Source organism: Sturnus vulgaris, chromosome 15 (assembly GCF_052056855.1).
Source record: "Sturnus vulgaris isolate bStuVul1 chromosome 15, bStuVul1.hap1, whole genome shotgun sequence".
NCBI classification, from domain to species: Eukaryota; Metazoa; Chordata; class Aves; order Passeriformes; family Sturnidae; genus Sturnus; species Sturnus vulgaris.
In genome coordinates, this window is record NC_142257.1 from 18100672 (window position 1) to 18119682 (window position 19011).

Sequence of the window (19011 nt, forward strand, 5' to 3'; positions counted from 1 at the left end):
GTTTGTTGAGCAATGTGTTGTGTGTTAGTGCCACTTGCTCATGCTCCAGCAGTTGTGCGAGACAGGAGATGTGAGAATTCTGCTGCTTCTTGTCAGAACTTTGTTCTGCAGGCAAACGTACCTCTATTATTGGTGTGATCATAGTGCAATATCGTCCATGTTATGTTTTTGCAAATGATGAGAAGGTCAGAAGTGAATCGGCCAGGTCTGTGTGGTTGGTGATAAGGTGGAGGAGGACTCTAACATTTTACTCGAGATGGAGTACAATGCAATTTGAGCAGCTTCAGCTCGATAAGATGAACCTAAGAAATGTCATTGCATATGACCCGGACATTGCTGTCGGTTTCTGCTTCCTACACTGCCAGTTTTGATGAGTGGCCTTGATTTGTCTGATCTTATGTGGAAAGTGACGTCTGTTCCAATTGTTGAAGTACAGGCGCAGTTCTCACAGGCACCTGTGATATTTGGAGGAGGAAACGTGAAGGGTTTCCTAGGCATGTGTGTGCTCACTGACGCAAATGTCTATAGCGTAAACATGCAAAACGATCTCCTAATATAATAATTTAAGGGTAGCCCATAGCACAGTGTTGGACTTAATGATTTATGAACGTCCATGACCCAACAGGCAAGTTTTTGGTCGTAGGAAATCTCAATTTGGCTTTGCAATTTCCAATTTTCTGCTCTTCAGGTATGGAGTTGCAAAAGAAGGGAATTATGTGGCCACAATGAAAAATGCAAATTTATACTTCTCTCTTAGCATAGACCGATAAATCTTTGCTTTAGCTTGACTTGTCAGGTTAATTAGTGGCAGGTAAATGAACAGCAAGCAAGTGCTTCTGCGCTTGGTGTTTGATATCATAGAGAGAGCCCCCGGATCCGGAGCAGGCGCTGAGCCCCGCCCAAAGCCGGGCCCCCTTGAGCGCGGCCATCCGGCGGCTGCAGTGGCGCGGCGGCGCCTCCGGGTGTCGCTGTTGGCCGCCGCCGAGCGGCGCTGGAGCCGCCGCCGCCGCAGCGTCCTGCCCCCGCAGGCTGCTCGCTCGCCCGGCGCCGGCCACAGCGGCAGCGGCACCGCCAGCAGTAGCAGCAGGAGCGGCAGCGGCAGGAGCGGCGAGAGGGGCGGCGAGAAGCGACCCGAGCGGGCTCGCTGCGCTGCCTTTGAGCGGTGCGTGCGGTGTGTGGCGAGAGCGGCTGGAAGGGAGGCAGGGCAGCGGCAGGAGGCAGGAGCGCGGCGAGCTGTGGCGGCAGAGAATGGCGGTGAGGCGGCGGCAGAGGCTCGGGCCGGGCGGCGGGCGAGCGCTGCTGGGCGCGCTGCTGCTGTGCGTGTGGTGGCGGGCGGCGGCCGAGCGGGTCCGCTACGCCATCGCCGAGGAGCTGGGCAGAGGCTCGCTCGTGGGGCCGCTGGCGCGGGACCTGGGGCTCAGCGCGGACGAGCTGCCGGCGCGCAAGCTGCAGGTGGCGTCTGCCGGCAAGAAGCAGCTGAAATACTTCACGGTGAATGAGGAGAACGGGAACCTGTACGTGAACGAGAGGCTGGACCGGGAGGAGTTGTGCGGCTCATCTGCGACGTGTTCTGTCAGCTTCGATGCGTTGGTTCACAACCCGCTCAACATTTTCCGCGTCGAGGTGGCCATCGAAGACGTGAATGATAATGCGCCGCGTTTCCGGCGGGACAAATTTCAGCTGGAGATCAACGAGTTTACTCCTCCCGGTGCTCGTTTTGCCGTGGGCATGGCTGACGACGCGGACGTGGGCAGTAACTCGCTGCAGACGTACGAGCTGGAGGCCAACAAGTATTTTGCGGTGGAAATTAAGGACAGCCAGGATGGCAGCAAGTTCGCGGAGCTGGTTTTGCGCCACTCGTTAGACCGGGAGACCGAGCAGAGTCTCCAACTGGTGCTGACGGCGCTGGATGGCGGAGACCCTCCCCGGACTGGCACCGCCCAGCTGTGGATCAACGTCACCGACGCCAATGACAACCCGCCCGTGTTCGCGCAGGACCGGTACCGCGTCAGCCTGCGCGAGGACACTGCCCCGGGATCGACGGTGCTGAACGTCTCTGCCTCCGATGCTGATGCGGGCACTAATGCACACATCACCTATGGATTCGGGGAAACGCCGGCCAAGGTTCTTCAGAAATTCATTATGGAAGAGGAGACTGGGAGGATCAAGCTGACAGAATCACTGGATTTCGAGGAGACGCGAGGTTACACGTTGTTGGTGGAGGCAAGGGATGGTGGTGGTTTGGTGTCGAACTGCAAGGTGGAGGTAGAGGTGCTGGACGTGAACGACAACCCACCAGAGATCACACTACTATCAGTGTCGAACCCGGTGCCCGAGGATTCGCCGGTGGGCACGGTTGTGGCTCTCCTGAACGTGGACGACGCAGACTCCGGCGAGAACGGTCAGGTGTCGTGTGAGCTGTCGGGCGAGGCGCCGCTGTCGATCGTGGCGTCGCCGGGCGGCTCGTACAAGGTGGTGACGGCGAGCGCGCTGGACCGCGAGCAGGCGTCCGAGCACCGCGTGACGGTGGTGGCCCGGGACCGGGGCAGGCCGGCGCTGTGGGCCAGTACGGAGCTGGTGCTGGAGGTGTCGGACGTGAACGACAACGCGCCGGTGTTCGAGGAGGCGGCGTACAGCGCGTACGTGTGGGAGAACAACGCGGCGGGCGCGCTGGTGCTGCGCGTGCAGGCGCGGGACGCGGACGCGGGCGCCAACGGGCGCGTGAGCTACTGGCTGGCGGGCGGCAGCGCGGGCGCGGCGGGCGCGGCGCCGCCGGTGTCGGTGGAGGCGCGGAGCGGCGCGCTGTACGCGCAGCGCTCCTTGGACTACGAGCAGTGCCGCGAGTTCGCGGTGGCGGTGCGGGCGCAGGACGGCGGCGCGCCGGCGCGCAGCTCCACGGCCACGGTGCGCGTCTTCGTGCTGGACCGCAACGACAACGCGCCGCGGGTGCTGTGGCCGGCGGCGGCGGCGTCGGCGGCGGGAGAGGCTCCGGCGGCGGCCGCGGCGTTCGAGGTGGTGCCGCGCTCGGCCGAGGCCGGCTACCTGGTGGCCAAGGTGGTGGCGGTGGACGCGGACGCAGGGCGCAACGCGTGGCTGTCGTACGAGCTGGTGCAGGCGTCGGAGCCGGCGCTGTTCCGCGTGGGGCTGCACAGCGGCGAGGTGCGCACGGCGCGCGCCGTGTCCGAGCGGGACGCGGCCAAGCAGCGGCTGGTGGCCGTGGTGAAGGACCACGGGCAGCCGGCGCTGTCGGCCACGGCCACGCTGCACGTGGTGCTGGCCGAGAGCTTGCAGGAGGCGCTGCCGGAGCTGAGCGAGCGGGCGGCGGGCGCCGAGGCGGCGGCGGCGGCGGCCGAGCTGCAGTTCTACCTGGTGCTGGCGCTGGCGCTGCTGTCGGCGCTCTTGGTGCTGAGCGTGGCGCTGGCCGTGCTGGCGCGGCTGCGCCGGGCCGGGCCGCCCGCCGTGCTGCGCTGCCTGGGCGCGCAGCGCTTCTCGGTGGCCGGCGCCGCCTTCCCGGCCGACTTCTGCGAGGGCACCTTGCCCTACTCCTACAACCTGTGCGTGGCGGCGCCGGCCCGCGCCGTGCCCGAGGCCGCTTGGCCGCCGCCGCCGCCGGTGCCCGTGCTGTCGGCGGAGGAGCTTCTGGGCGCCGATTCCTGCGACAAGCCCAGCCCCAACAGCAGCGCCGTTGTGGGAGATCCTCCCTCGGTCCTCGACGCACCGCAGGTCTGTAAAGCGTGAGCTTCTTCTCTTTTTGCGGCTTTCCGGAAGGTTATCATTTATTCTTGGTTTTCTCTGTGTCATGTCAATTTGGAGTACTGATTTGTATCTCCACTTAGCCGTGGAAATTTTTGATTTCTCCTTGGTAAGAGTTTCAGCTGAGTTGCTTTGAGTACAACTCCCTTTTGAGGTAGTAGCCGTGCTTTTCCCTGTTTCCCGGTGTCTTGTTCTTGTGAGTTTGACTTTCCTATATCCCTGATGGATAGAAATCAGCAAGGTTCAACTTCAGCAGAGAGTTTTGTCTTCAAGAATTGAGCTCTATGAATTAGGATTTGTTAGCAATATTGAATGTAGATTCGTATTGTGTGGAAGGAGAATGACTGATTCTGCATGAAGGAGTCGAGGAAAAAATAGAGAGCATTGATACTTGGTGTTGCAGCTTTTATCCTTCTAGACTGATTTTTTCAGTAAGGGTACGCTTGTAACTCGCTTTTAGCTTTACCCATAACCAGTCGTTGAACTTGGTTTTTTTCCTATTAGATTTAGAAATGAAACGAATGTGGAAAGTTCCGCTCTCCATACTTAGAGAACAAAGAGATTGCTGTCCATTTTGTGGGGGACTCGTCCCCCGTAGGCGGAGTAGAATATTTATGCTGACAGTTCGCTCTGCTTTGCCTTTACCATATTTATTATGTAATCGTGTTGAAAGATTTCTGTTTCAGAGTATTTTCCATCTACTTACATAGAGAGTTTGGGGAATTTAGAAGGGCTCGAGAATATCATAGACAGCAAATTTGTGCTATTCTGTTTACTAGGATGGAAAACTGAGTTACGAGGGGTCACATATCAGGGAGATTGGCCAAACGACGATTTAGGCATTGAATCAAGCCCATTTGCTCAATGATGAGTGGTCAGCACAGTTTCGAGAGGGCAGCCGTACTTTAGTTCTACGATTCTATATTCTTTTCTTGGAAACCTGTCGTCCTAACGTCATTAAGAAATACTTATTTGAATACTTTATTAACGAGCTTCAATAGTTTACACATTGATTTAAAAAGGGAAACCTAGAATGACTTAACAAAATGTAAATCTGTAGAAACTAAGGAAACACTAGGTAAATTTCAGGAAGGGATATCAAATATTTGAAGTCCTGAAAGTTTCCTTTGAGAGTTTAAGCTGCATCTTTTTTTTTGTACGTGTTATTCAATCGTGTAACAATTAGCTCCCTGACTTCAAGAAGTATGCAATTGCTCTCATCCCGCTTGTTTAAAGGAAACTGATAGCTCTGTTTTTTCGGAATGCGGTATCTTCCCGTTTTCTCGCTGAGAGTCTGTTGTTGAAGGTGGTTTTGAACAAAACCGATAAGACTAACAATAAGCTAGAGGGTAAAATACGAAAAATGTGTTTTAATTTACATACAATGGTAATAGTACGGGATTCGTTTGCCGTGTGGTTAAAGAACCACACCCACGGAATGCCTCCGCCTTTCTCCCGATCGTGATGCCCTGGAAAATCAAAGCAGAGATCGGCTGGAGAAACGCGGAGGCAGGAGATCCGCGCTGGGCGAAAAACGACTTCTCCGTGGCGAGTGTCCCCTGGATGTAGCAAGGCAGGGCGGGCAGCGCTCGGTGCTGCAGTGCCGGGAGGAGGCTGCGGGCGCCGCTGTTGACCGAGAGGAGCGAGAGGAAGCTCGGAGCGCTGCAGCCCCGCCCGCTGCGGACCCGCTCGATCGCTCGTTCCCTGTCAGGTTCGGCGGCGGCCGGACTGCGAGAGTCCCCGCGGTGCGGATCCGTGCTACAACGAGAAGGAAGGACCGACGGCAGAAGCCGGGAGAGCTGAGCCGGGGCCTCAGTTGAAGAAGGAGGCGGTTCGGCAGTCGGAGACGGGGAATAGCCGGCCGGGGCGCAGCGGAGCGGCGGAGATGTGCGCGGCGGGGAGGCGCTGGGGCCGGCGGCAGCGAGCTCTGCTCTGGGCCGTCCTGCTGGCGGCGTGGGAGGCGGCGTGGGGGCAGCTGCGCTACTCGGTGCCCGAGGAGATGCCCAAGGGCTCGTTCGTGGGCGACGTGGCCAAGGACCTGGGGCTGCAGCTGTCGGCGCTCCGAGACCGCGGCGTCCACATCATAGACAGAGGTAGGACGAAGTATTTTGCTTTGCAGGAGAAGACGGGACATTTAGTGACGGCAGAGAGGATCGACAGAGAGCAGCTTTGCCGGCACGTAGAGAAGTGCGTGCTGCGCTGTGAGCTGATAGTGGAAGGGGAAATGAAGGTTTACGAAATCCAAGTGGAAATCACGGACATTAACGACAACTCACCCATCTTCAAAGACATTGAACTGGAAGAGAAAATAAGCGAGATGACAGCCCCGGGATCGCGGTTTCCCCTACCAGACGCTCACGACCCGGACTCGGGCCGGAATTCCCTGCAGAGCTACGAGCTGAGCGGTGACGAGCACTTCTCGCTGGCTGTGCAGGCGGGCCCCGGCGGCGATCAGCGTCCCGAGCTGGTGCTGGCGAAGGCGCTGGACCGGGAGGAGGCGGCGTTTCACGAGCTGGTGCTGAGGGCGATGGACGGCGGCGATCCGGCACGGACGGGCACGGCTCGGATCCGAGTGACGGTGGTGGACGCGAATGACAACGCGCCCGTATTCAGCCAGGCGGAGTACACGGTGCGTGTGCCCGAGGACATGCCGGTGGGCTCCACCATCGTCACTGTTACTGCCAATGACGCCGATGATGGTGAGAATGGACAAGTGAAATACTCGTTGAAGAAACAGACTGATACGGCATTAGGCATTTTCGATCTGGATTCTGATTCCGGAGAGATTACCCTTCTACGAAGCCTCGACTTCGAGGAAAGCAATGCCTACGAGCTGGAGGTTCAGTCACGGGATGGCGGCGGTCTCTTTGACACGGCCAAAGTCGGGATCACTGTGACAGATGTCAACGATAACGCGCCCGAACTGACAATAACTTCTCAGCTGAAAGAGATCTCTGAGGACTCTCCTCCGGGGACTGTAGTCGCCCTGCTGCATGTGGAGGATCGTGACTCGGGGGTGAAAGGACAGGTGCGCTGCTCGCTGGAAGAGGATGTCCCTTTCCGGCTGCAGAGCTCCCACGGCAGCTACTACAGCGTGGTGACAGCGAGAGAGCTGGACCGAGAGCAAGTGTCGGAGTACAACGTGACGGTGCGGGCGGCCGACGGCGGGTCTCCGTCGCTGCAGAGCAGCGCGGTGCTGGCGCTGCGGGTGCTGGACGTGAACGACAACGCGCCGGTGTTCGCGGAGGAGCGCTACAGCGCGCGGCTGGCGGAGAACAACGCGGCGGGCGCGCTGGTGCTGACGGTGCTGGCGACGGACGCGGACTGGGGGCAGAACGCGCGCGTGCGCTACCGGCTGCGGGAGGGGCGGGTGCGGGGCGCGCCGCTGTCGTCGTACGTGTCGGTGCAGGCGGAGACGGGCGCGCTGTACGCGCTGCGCTCCTTGGACTACGAGCAGGTGCGCGAGCTGCGGCTGTGGGTGCTGGCGGAGGACGGCGGCGCGCCGGCGCTGAGCAGCAACGTGTCGGTGCTGCTGCAGATCGTGGACGAGAACGACAACGCGCCGCAGGTGCTGTACCCGCCGGCGGCTGCGGCGGGCTCGGGCTCGGTCTCGGGCGGCGCGTGGTGGTCGGGCGTGGAGCTGGCGCCGCGCTGGTCGGAGGCCGGCGCGCTGGTGGCCAAGGTGGTGGCGGTGGACGCGGACGCGGGTCAGAACGCGTGGCTGTCGTACGAGCTGGCCAAGGCGACGGAGCCGGGGCTGTTCCGCGTGGGGCTGCACAGCGGCGAGGTGCGCACGGCGCGCTCGCCGCTGGCCCGCGACGCGGCGCGCCAGAGCCTGGTGGTGGTGGTGAAGGACCACGGGCGGCCGGCGCTGTCGGCCACGGCCACGCTGAGCGTGGTGCTGGCCGAGAGCGTGGCCGAGCTGCTGGCCGAGCTGGGCAGCGCGGCCGCCGAGGCGGCGGCGCCGGCCGAGCCGGCCGGGAGCCTGACGCGCTGGCTCGTGCTGGCCGTGGCCGCCGTCTCGTGCCTCTTCCTCGCCTTCCTGCTGCTGCTGCTGGCGCTGCGCCTGCGCCGCTGGCGCCGCCAGCAGCTGCTGCCGCCCGCCAGCGGCGCCTTGCGCGGCGTGCCCGTCTCGCACTTCGTGGGCATCGACGGCGTGCGCGCCTTCCTGCAGTCCTACTCGCACGACGTGTCGCTCACGGCCGACTCGCGCAAGAGCCACCTGCGCTTCTCGGCCAGCGGCAGCTGCTGCGACACCCTGCCGGCCCGGCCACTGCCCGACGAGCCCGCGCCGCTGCTCGGGGACCAGGACCCTGCCGGCGCCATTCCCGTGGATCCCTCCGCTCCCTCGGTGAGTTTCCAAATTCTTTTTGCGACGCTTCCATTCACTTCTTCCCTGTCATTTCTTCCCGTCGTCTTCGTATAGCGTAGGAAGATATGCTAAGAGGCGAGGTAAGGCCCCGTTCATCTGCCTTGGTAAGGACACGTGAACTTAGGGTCCGTGTTCTGGCTTATATTTGATGAGCACGGTCGGAGAAGGGAGGTTGCTCTTGGCTGGAGGTTGTTTCTTTGTGTTTCTATGAAGTTGAATTTCCTTGCTCACTTTGCTCCCTGGGAAGTGTAATTCTTCTCATCTTTCCGTATTCTCAATGGATGTGTTGCATTATATCTACGTGGAATTTGCATTTTTTGCACGATCAGGTGTCTCCCCGACAGCACATGTGCATGAGCACATTGAAGTCCTTTTGAAATCACACTTAGCGGCTCAGTGTGTAAGATCGCTTTAAGTTTTTGGAATGCTGTACTTTCCAGGTTAGCCATGTGCTGTGGTTGGATGAGCAGTTCTTGTTATGCCAAGGCCTTTATGAGAGATGCGTATAGTTTATGGTCTTGAGAGTGTTTTATTTTAGTTACTAGCGCACATTTCCTTTGGGTATCAGTGATCGTACTCAGACTGTGAGCGGTTGTGTTTGCCGCTCTTCTTTCACTGGAGACTGACTGCAGATGGAGTTTTCTTGTTGCATAATGTTTGGGCTGGGTGAAATAATCTCTTTTCGAAGATACAGGGTGGATAAATTTTTTTTCTGCTTTGTTTTGGTTTTTGTTGTTGTTGTTTTTAAATTCTAGAAGGTGTTAAGATGGTGTAGAAATTCAGTTTATCGTAGTTGTTTCAGGAGACCCAGAGTTGTTTCCCTGCATTTTTCCTTTTTTACTGTACAAAGAAATTTCATTGAGGACCTGTGGGCGTGGCCATTGGTGTGAGCTCCTGTGTGAGTCTTGTGTGGGGTTTTTACTCCCTAGATACCCTTCTCTTGTGCCTACTACTGTTGAGATCATCTAAAATGTCAGGATATTGAACCTTGCAGAGAAATCCAACTCCCCTTCCTGGGGAATGTACATGGGCTGATGGTAGTGGATGTTAGAGACGTTTTAAAATGTTTTATGTGGGGTTTGATTACATATTCTTGTAGATTCTGAGGGTCAGAGAATACGGTGGAATTGAGCAGGGCTGGAGACAAGAGTCCTGTGGGCTGAGTGTGGAGGTCTGGTGAAACAGGAGAGACACTGTTTGCTCTTTTCCTTGTTCAGTGTTCAGCCCTCTTCTGTGCAATGTGATTTTCTTCTGCCATGATAACTTTGTCCCAATAGATCTTAGTTCAGCTGTGTGGGGAGCCCTGGGATCTTCCTCCTGTGTGTTTGCAAGTTCTCGTGGTATTTTAATGAATGGTTTAGTTAGGTTCTTATGGCCTGTGGATAAGGGAGTATTGGGTGGAGCCAACTCTGTATTCATCGCCTGCTAAGTACCTGAACTCTGTGCCTGACCTCAGTGCCATCATCATCATCAAGAGTCTGTGCTGATCCCCTTCCTTTCTGCAGATGTGAACCTCTTGCCTCTCTCCTGTTCATAGCAGTGGGTTTTTAAGCATTACTGGAAGAGATTCTCAAGCTTGTCACATACTCAGTTTGAGAAGTGAAATATTTTCTAGGGTAATGGGAAGCTGTGTGAGGAACTTTTCTTCTGGTGGCCTCTCCACCAAAGAAAGGGATTGAGGAGAGACTTGTTTGTGAGAAGGGAATGTTGGAGACAAGGCTTCTGGGTTTTTTTTTATTGATACCTGTCTTTAGTCATAACCTTCTGAAAATTGTCTAAAAGTGTCTTCATGTTTTGATATCCAATCATTTGGAATTAAAGAGCCAGTTTGTGTGTTCAGCATTTCGGTTTTCTGATTCATGATGTTTTCTGTGAATATTTTGGGTTCAGATGGAAACTTTGCATTGAGTAGGAGAGTGACACGCTGTCTATAGAATCCTTGTGCTGGAGAAAGATAATGCTAATTTTGGGTGATGCTTCGATGACAGGATCACAAATTGAGTTACTGATGTCTTTAGCCTTTACTGCATTTCAGAATAGTTGAAATTATTGTGATGAGGAGAAAAATTACTGTGTACGCATTAGTTTTGTTTTGCACGGGATCTGAGAAGTTGTGAGAGCAACTTTTAATCGTGTCTGTCTCCAGAATTTGCTTTTGTTTTGCCTGATAGCAGAGAGAAATCTTTACAGCAACAGGGACAGTTTAAGATTTTCCTGTGGCAGAGTTCAAAATGCTCAAAAGAAATGTATAAAGTTCCAATTGTCCTGGTGGTTAGATGATGCCCTCACCTGTGTTTCCAAGGAATTTCCTTTTTACATCGTCCAAGGGAATGACTGTGGCTGGGGTGTGTGGTTTGATGTCCTGGGTACTCGGTGCAAGACAGTTTCCTATGTTGTGTAGCTACTACAAGTGACAAAATAAGAAACATTAATTTCTACATTGTGGTGGTTTCAGGAGCGTTGTCTAAATACCCAGACCAAGTTGGGTGTGTCTAAAGACTTTGAATGCAGTTCGAGTAGGTGGAGTGACTGCCTTTGATCCAGGAAATTGGTGTGCCAAAGGGGGTTTGTTTGGAAAATAGTTAGATTTCTTCTCTGGGGCCAAGGCCTGTGCCAGTTTTTTTCAGTGATCTCTTTGCAGGAAGTAAATGACATTCATCCAGAAACACTGAACCGTGTTACTCGGATAGAAAGATTTATAATTCTGATGTGAAACATCTTTATTTGATTCTATGACAGACAAAGAAATGGCTTTGCAGTTTTTCATTATAAGGTTCTCAAGTATGTGAACACAAAAGAGGAATTTCATTATTCATAGATAAATAATATTATTAATTCATAGCATAGAGCTCTAAACATTGCTTTAGGCCGATCTCTTTCCAGGCTAATTTGTGCCATGTAAGGGAAGCAGAATTCAGGATGTGTGACGGAGAGTTGAAAGGCTCCAAAAGTCATCTCTTTCTAAAATATTATAGTGCACTTGCCCTTAGAGTTGTACCACGGTTTTCTTAAATAACAGTTGTGTTCCTTTCCTTATTGCTAGGCAACACATTCAAAAGTCTTAGGATTGAGTGGGACTAAAGGAGATGAACGGAATGCACCCAAAAGTGCATCTCACTTAATAACGATTCTGGAGTCGCATTAAATATCTCCTTCTGCTCTTGTTGATTGCAATGGAGGAGCCCCCGGATCCGGAGCAGGCGCTGAGCCCCGCCCAAAGCCGGGCCCCCTTGAGCGCGGCCATCCGGCGGCTGCAGTGGCGCGGCGGCGCCTCCGGGTGTCGCTGTTGGCCGCCGCCAAGCGGCGCTGGAGCCGCCGCCGCCGCAGCGTCCTGCCCCCGCAGGCTGCTCGCTCGCCAGGCGCCGGCCACAGCGGCACCGCCAGCAGCAGCGGCGGCAGCGGTAGGAGCGGCGAGAGGCGGCGGCGAGAAGCGACCCGAGCGGGCTCGCTGCGCTGCCTTTGAGCGGTGCGTGCGGTGTGTGGCGAGAGCGGCTGGAAGGGAGGCAGGGCAGCGTCAGGAGGCAGGAGCGCGGCGAGCTGTGGCGGCAGAGAATGGCGGTGAGGCGGCGGCAGAGGCTCGGGCCGGGCGGCGGGCGAGCGCTGCTGGGCGCGCTGCTGCTGTGCGTGTGGTGGCGGGCGGCGGCCGAGCGGGTCCGCTACGCCATCGCCGAGGAGCTGGGCAGAGGCTCGCTCGTGGGGCCGCTGGCGCGGGACCTGGGGCTCAGCGCGGACGAGCTGCCGGCGCGCAAGCTGCAGGTGGCGTCTGCCGGCAAGAAGCAGCTGAAATACTTCACGGTGAATGAGGAGAACGGGAACCTGTACGTGAACGAGAGGCTGGACCGGGAGGAGATGTGCGGCTCATCTGCGACCTGTTCTGTCAGCTTCGAGGTGCTGGTGCATAACCCAGTGAATGTTTTCCACGTCGAGGTGGCGATCGAGGACGTGAATGACAATTTCCCAGTCTTCAGCAAGCCTGCTCTGGACCTCGAGATTGGTGAATGGACGCTTCCTGGTGCTCGGTTTCCGCTGGAGATGGCCCGAGATACCGACGTGGGAATGAACTCGCAGCTGACTTACCAGCTCACCAGCGACGCGTCGTTTTCACTGTCAATGAAAGAAAAGCCGGGTGGAAAGAAGCAGCCGGAATTAGTGCTAGAGAGAGGGTTGGACCGAGAGAAGCAGAGTTCCTTTGAGTTGGTGCTGACAGCAGTGGACGGCGGGGAGCCTGCGAGGTCCGGGACCGTCCAGGTTCGCATTAACGTGACGGACGCAAATGACAACTCGCCTGTATTCAGTAGAAGTGTGTACGAGGCACGAATCGGTGAGAATCTGCCGGCAGGGTCGCTGGTGCTGCGCGTAGAGGCGACAGATGCAGACGCAGCCTCCAACGGGCGAGTGTCCTACTCCTTCGGTAACGTCCCTGATGGAGTCCCCTTGTTGTTTACTGTAGACAGCGAGAGTGGTGAGGTCAGGACTGTGGGTCCTCTCGATTTCGAGGAGGAAAATAAATACGTTTTTGGCTTAGAGGCTACGGACGGCGGGGGGCTCACCGATCACTGCGAAGTGCAGATCGACATCATGGACGAGAACGACAACGCGCCCGAGATCAACGTTCTGACACTGTCGAGTCCAGTGCCCGAAGACGCGCCGGTGGGCACCGTGGTGGCCGTGCTGAACGTCGACGACCCAGACTCCGGCGAGAACGGTCAGGTGTCGTGCGAGCTGTCGGGCGAGGCGCCGCTGTCGATCGTGGCGTCGCCGGGCGGCTCGTACAAGGTGGTGACGGCGAGCGCGCTGGACCGCGAGCAGGCGTCCGAGCACCGCGTGACGGTGGTGGCCCGGGACCGGGGCAGGCCGGCGCTGTCGAGCAGCGCGGAGCTGGTGCTGGAGGTGTCGGACGTGAACGACAACGCGCCGGTGTTCGAGGAGGCGGCGTACAGCGCGTACGTGTGGGAGAACAACGCGGCGGGCGCGCTGGTGCTGCGCGTGCAGGCGCGGGACGCGGACGCGGGCGCCAACGGGCGCGTGAGCTACTGGCTGGCGGGCGGCAGCGCGGGCGCGGCGGGCGCGGCGCCGCCGGTGTCGGTGGAGGCGCGGAGCGGCGCGCTGTACGCGCAGCGCTCCTTGGACTACGAGCAGTGCCGCGAGTTCGCGGTGGCGGTGCGGGCGCAGGACGGCGGCGCGCCGGCGCGCAGCTCCACGGCCACGGTGCGCGTCTTCGTGCTGGACCGCAACGACAACGCGCCGCGGGTGCTGTGGCCGGCGGCGGCGGGGGCGTCGGCGGCGGGAGAGGCTCCGGCGGCGGCGTTCGAGGTGGTGCCGCGCTCGGCCGAGGCCGGCTACCTGGTGGCCAAGGTGGTGGCGGTGGACGCGGACGCGGGGCGCAACGCGTGGCTGTCGTACGAGCTGGTGCAGGCGTCGGAGCCGGCGCTGTTCCGCGTGGGGCTGCACAGCGGCGAGGTGCGCACGGCGCGCGCCGTGTCCGAGCGGGACGCGGGCAAGCAGCGGCTGGTGGCCGTGGTGAAGGACCACGGGCAGCCGGCGCTGTCGGCCACGGCCACGCTGCACGTGGTGCTGGCCGAGAGCTTGCAGGAGGCGCTGCCGGAGCTGAGCGAGCGGGCGGCGGGCGCCGAGGCGGCGGCGGCCGAGCTGCAGTTCTACCTGGTGCTGGCGCTGGCGCTGCTGTCGGCGCTCTTGGTGCTGAGCGTGGCGCTGGCCGTGCTGGCGCGGCTGCGCCGGGCCGGGCCGCCCGCCGTGCTGCGCTGCCTGGGCGCGCAGCGCTTCTCGGTGGCCGGCGCCGCCTTCCCGGCCGACTTCTGCGAGGGCACCTTGCCCTACTCCTACAACCTGTGCGTGGCGGCGCCGGCCCGCGCCGTGCCCGAGGCCGCTTGGCCGCCGCCGCCGGTGCCCGTGCTGTCGGCGGAGGAGCTTCTGGGCGCCGATTCCTGCGACAAGCCCAGCCCCAACAGCAGCGCCGTGAAGGGAGAGCCGCTCGCAGATCCTGACGCAATTCAGGTCTGTAAAATTCGGCTATTCTTTTTTCCTGCGCCTTTCCTATGAGCGTGTGGCCCTCTGTTTTTCGGTTTTTTCTCTCTTTTGGTGTGCCTCGTACAGGTTTGTGTTTCAAGGGATCTCCGTAAAAATTCTGTCCTGTGTCTTTTAATAGCCGGTGATGCGATCGGGTAATTTTGGTCTCATCAGTTGTAGCACTTGAAGGCTCAGTGAAATGTCTCTTACATTTAGCATGTGATGCACAATATCTTACAGGGCTGGTGATCTTCTGAGTTACATTTTCCTTTCTTTCATTTTCCACTTAGAGCAGGGACATTTAGTGGTCTGCTTTTTCCTCATGGCATGTTGAGCTTCAGCTAAAGAGCTTTGTCATCGAACAGTCTGAAACACTCTGGGTATCTGATGATGAAGGCAGATTTTCAGTGTGTAGAAGGAGAGATTCGAAGTTTAAACTTCTAGGTTTCTATCTTTGCTTTCTCGATTCGCACCTTGGTAACAGGTGTAGAAAAAAGGTCTTTATTTACTGTTCTTTTGGTGTTGCCTCCCGAAGGGAAAGGTACATGTGGATCAGTGAATAGAGAAGTAACAGGTCATTCCTACACAAAGAATTCTCCTCCCCTCCTCCGTGCGTCATCATTCTTTTGCAGGAAGATAGCTGTGTAAGTGGCAGGTTTCAGTGAACACATTAAATTAGCCTGATCCATGTCACTGCCTGCCTCATTCGTTGTCAAATTGGTATAGGAGGGTTTTTCGTTCAATTTGTGCTGTCCAAAACGATTTACGTGTTTTGTTAAGTCTTTTGTAGGTGGAATCGTGTGTGTTCAGGTTCAGCAGAAAAAGTTTTGTCTACTAAGCTTGGGTTGTCTGAAATGGTAGGGATAGTTGAAGTTCCAAACGGATCCTTAATCGATCAATTAGATCTACTAGTTTTACATGATGGTCTCAGGAAAAGTGGGTGAATATTTTTCCTTCCTGGTCTCTTTCCCGAAGCGAAGAACTGGGAATTGGGTGGCTGCTGAATAATTCTGTGTTTGTTAGCGCTGGATCGCTCCTGAACTCCAGAGGGAACGTAAGAGAGCTTCCCTAATGGAAGTTCAGCTTTGTGCGATTCCATGCTGGAATTTGCTGAAAGGCGTCAGGAGAAATGACAGCTTTAGTCCCTGTGGACTGGGCGCTGCCTCTCCGTAAGGACTTTGCCCGCCTGCGAAAGCTGACCTTGGTCAGGGCAGGGCGGGCAGCGCTCGGCAGCGCTCGGTGCTGCAGTGCCGGGAGGAGGCTGCGGGCGCCGCTGTTGACCGAGAGGAGCGAGAGGAAGCTCGGAGCGCTGCAGCCCCGCCCGCTGCGGACAGACTCGCTCGGTCGCTGGCTACCTGACAATCTCGGCGGCGGGCGGTTTGCGAGAGTCCCCGCGGTGCGGAGCGGTGCTACAACGAGAAGCAAGGACCGCCGGCGGGAGCCGGGAGAGCTGAGCCGGGGTCTGAGTTGAAGAAGGAGGCGGATCGGCAGCCGGAGACGGGGAATAGCCGGCCGCGGTGCAGCGGAGCGGCGGAGATGTGCGCGGTGGGGAGGCGCTGGGGCCGGCGGCAGCGAGCTCTGCTCTGGGGGATCCTGCTGGCGGCGTGGGAAGCGGCGTGGGGGCAGCTGCGCTACTCGGTGCCCGAGGAGATGCCCAAGGGCTCGTTCGTGGGCGACGTGGCCAAGGACCTGGGGCTGCAGTTGCCGGTGCTCCGAGACAACGGTGCCCGCATTGTCTCTGAAGGTAGTACTCAGTATTTCACTCTCCATGGGAAGACGGGACATTTAGTGACGGCGGAGAGGATCGACAGAGAGCAGCTGTGCGAGCGTGTGCAGCAATGCGTGCTGCGCTGTGAGCTGATAGTGGAAGGGGAAATGAACGTTTATCGAATGGAAGTTGAAATCACGGATATTAATGACAACGCTCCCAGCTTTCGACAGAAAGAAAATGAACTTAAAATAAGCGAGGTCACAGCCCCGGGGTCACGGTTTCCCCTACCAGACGCTCATGATCTGGACTCGGGCCGGAATTCCCTGCAGAGCTACGAGCTGAGCGGTGACGAGCACTTCTCGCTGGCCGTGCAGGTGGGCCCCGGCGGCGATCAGCGTCCCGAGCTGGTGCTGGCGAAGGCGCTGGACCGGGAGGAGGCGGCGTTTCACGAGCTGGTGCTGAGGGCGATGGACGGCGGCGATCCGGCACGGACGGGCACGGCTCGGATCCGCGTGACGGTGGTGGACGCGAACGACAACGCGCCCGTGTTCAGCCAGGCGGAGTACACGGTGCGTGTGCCCGAGGACGTGCCCGTGGGCTCAACGGTTATCATGGTTCCAGCCAAGGACAACGACGAGGGGGTGAATGGGGAAATTAAATACTCGTTTAAGAAAGTCACAGAGAAAGACTCGCAGACTTTCCAGCTAGACAGCGTCACCGGAGCGATCAGTTTATTGCGGAGCCTGGATTTCGAGGAAGGAGACTCTTACGAGCTAGAGTTGCAGGCACATGATGGAGGAGGCCTTTTTGACACAACGAAAGTCGTGGTCACTGTGACAGACGTCAACGACAATGTGCCAGAGATTTCGGTGCGGTCGGCACTGAGGGAGATCTTGGAAGACGCCCGATCGGGAACTGTTGTGGCTCTCCTGAATGTGCGGGACAAGGACTCCGGGGCTAATGGCGAGGTGCGCTGCTCTCTCGCTGGGGGCGTCCCGTTCCGACTGGAAAAATCTTTTGATGATTACTATCGCGTGGTGACAGCGGGAGAGCTGGACCGAGAGCAGGTGTCGGAGTACAACGTGACGGTGCGGGCGGCCGACGGCGGGTCTCCGTCGCTGCAGAGCAGCGCGGTGCTGGCGCTGCGGGTGCTGGACGTGAACGACAACGCGCCGGTGTTCGCGGAGGAGCGCTACAGCGCGCGGCTGGCGGAGAACAACGCGGCGGGCGCGCTGGTGCTGACGGTGCTGGCGACGGACGCGGACTGGGGGCAGAACGCGCGCGTGCGCTACCGGCTGCGGGAGGGGCGGGTGCGGGGCGCGCCGCTGTCGTCGTACGTGTCGGTGCAGGCGGAGACGGGCGCGCTGTACGCGCTGCGCTCCTTGGACTACGAGCAGGTGCGCGAGCTGCGGCTGTGGGTGCTGGCGGAGGACGGCGGCGCGCCGGCGCTGAGCAGCAACGTGTCGGTGCTGCTGCAGATCGTGGACGAGAACGACAACGCGCCGCAGGTGCTGTACCCGCCGGCGGCTGCGGCGGGCTCGGGCTCGGGCTCGGTCTCGGGCGGCGCGTGGTGGTCGGGCGTGGAGCTGGCGCCGCGCTGGTCGGAGGCCGGCGCGCTGGTGGCCAAGGTGGTGGCGGTGGACGCGGACGCGGGTCAGAACGCGTGGCTGTCGTACGAGCTGGCCAAGGCGACGGAGCCGGGGCTGTTCCGCGTGGGGCTGCACAGCGGCGAGGTGCGCACGGCGCGCTCGCCGCTGGCCCGCGACGCGGCGCGCCAGAGCCTGGTGGTGGTGGTGAAGGACCACGGGCGGCCGGCGCTGTCGGCCACGGCCACGCTGAGCGTGGTGCTGGCCGAGAGCGTGGCCGAGCTGCTGGCCGAGCTGGGCAGCGCGGCCGCCGAGGCGGCGGCGCCGGCCGAGCCGGCCGGGAGCCTGACGCGCTGGCTCGTGCTGGCCGTGGCCGCCGTCTCGTGCCTCTTCCTCGCCTTCCTGCTGCTGCTGCTGGCGCTGCGCCTGCGCCGCTGGCGCCGCCAGCAGCTGCTGCCGCCCGCCAGCGGCGCCTTGCGCGGCGTGCCCGTCTCGCACTTCGTGGGCATCGACGGCGTGCGCGCCTTCCTGCAGTCCTACTCGCACGACGTGTCGCTCACGGCCGACTCGCGCAAGAGCCACCTGCGCTTCTCGGCCAGCGGCAGCTGCTGCGACACCCTCCCGGCCCGGCCACTGCCCGACGAGCCCGCGCCGCTGCTCGGGGACCAGGACCCTGCTGGCGCCCTCTCCGTGGATCCCTCCGCTCCCTCGGTGAGTTTCTCTGTCCAGATGTTCTCCACGGCGCTTTCCCCTGATGCTTCCCTGCCCTTTCTTCGCCGTGTTCTCTGGCTTCCATATGAGATTTTCCCTAAAAGCGTGGTCAACTTTCCTTAGGTGACGTTATGAGGGCTGGTGCTCGTTGCTGTCGTTCTGTGATCGTGGGGTCGGTCCTCAGCTTCCAGTTAGTGAAGATGGAAAGTGTTAGAAGTCTGCTGTTGGCAGGGTCTTCATTACCTCAGAACTTTGGGTATTGATCAGGTTCCAGGTACTCTTCCTCTATGTCACCTGTGCTGTGCAGGATCTGTGTTCCTGTTAGTATGAGATCTTCTGATTTGATGTATCGCGTTATTAAGAAATTCACCTTTTCAGCAGGCTCATGTTACTTTCCAACAGCACATGTGCTCGAATAGGTTGGATGTGTCGATCAAAATGCTGATGGCTTTGCGTGGAACTTGTGTGCACGTTGTACTCAGGCCTTTTCCTTCTGAGTCACACATAGTGGAGATGAGCAGGAAAAAATCTTTGTGTCATCCATGGTTTGATCTTTGTCCTCAGCTGAGGATTGGGCCAGGCAACACGCGGTCCTTGATGATGTCTGTCTGCCTGTTGTGAAGGTGAAGGATCCTCTTGAAGTTGTGACTCTTTGGAAAGCCTGTGGGTGGCTGCATGAGGAGGAGGAAATGCAGGGGGAAATGGCAGAACTGCCTTTTCTTTTTCTTGTTTTTTTGAGATACAACTGTGTCAAATGGAGCTGGATGAGCCTTGGCTATAAAATATTTAGCATGGCAAGCGAATTCCCTAGGTGGGAAGGGAGAGATTTAAGGTGCAGAAGGAGATATAAT

General features: G+C 58.4%; 4 pseudogenes; all 4 read left to right on the forward strand.

Annotated features, from left to right (window-relative positions):
• The first annotated feature begins 1248 nt into the window (after nucleotides 1–1248).
• On the forward strand, nucleotides 1249–3738 carry LOC148222046 (protocadherin gamma-B2 pseudogene; annotated as a pseudogene).
• A 1479-nt stretch (nucleotides 3739–5217) lies between these two features.
• On the forward strand, nucleotides 5218–11588 carry LOC148222047 (protocadherin gamma-A10 pseudogene; annotated as a pseudogene).
• An 89-nt stretch (nucleotides 11589–11677) lies between these two features.
• Nucleotides 11678–15623, forward strand: LOC148222048 (protocadherin gamma-B5 pseudogene; annotated as a pseudogene).
• Nucleotides 15624–15688: 65 nt separating this feature from the next.
• Nucleotides 15689–18283, forward strand: LOC148222049 (protocadherin gamma-A5 pseudogene; annotated as a pseudogene).
• Nucleotides 18284–19011: the final 728 nt, after the last annotated feature.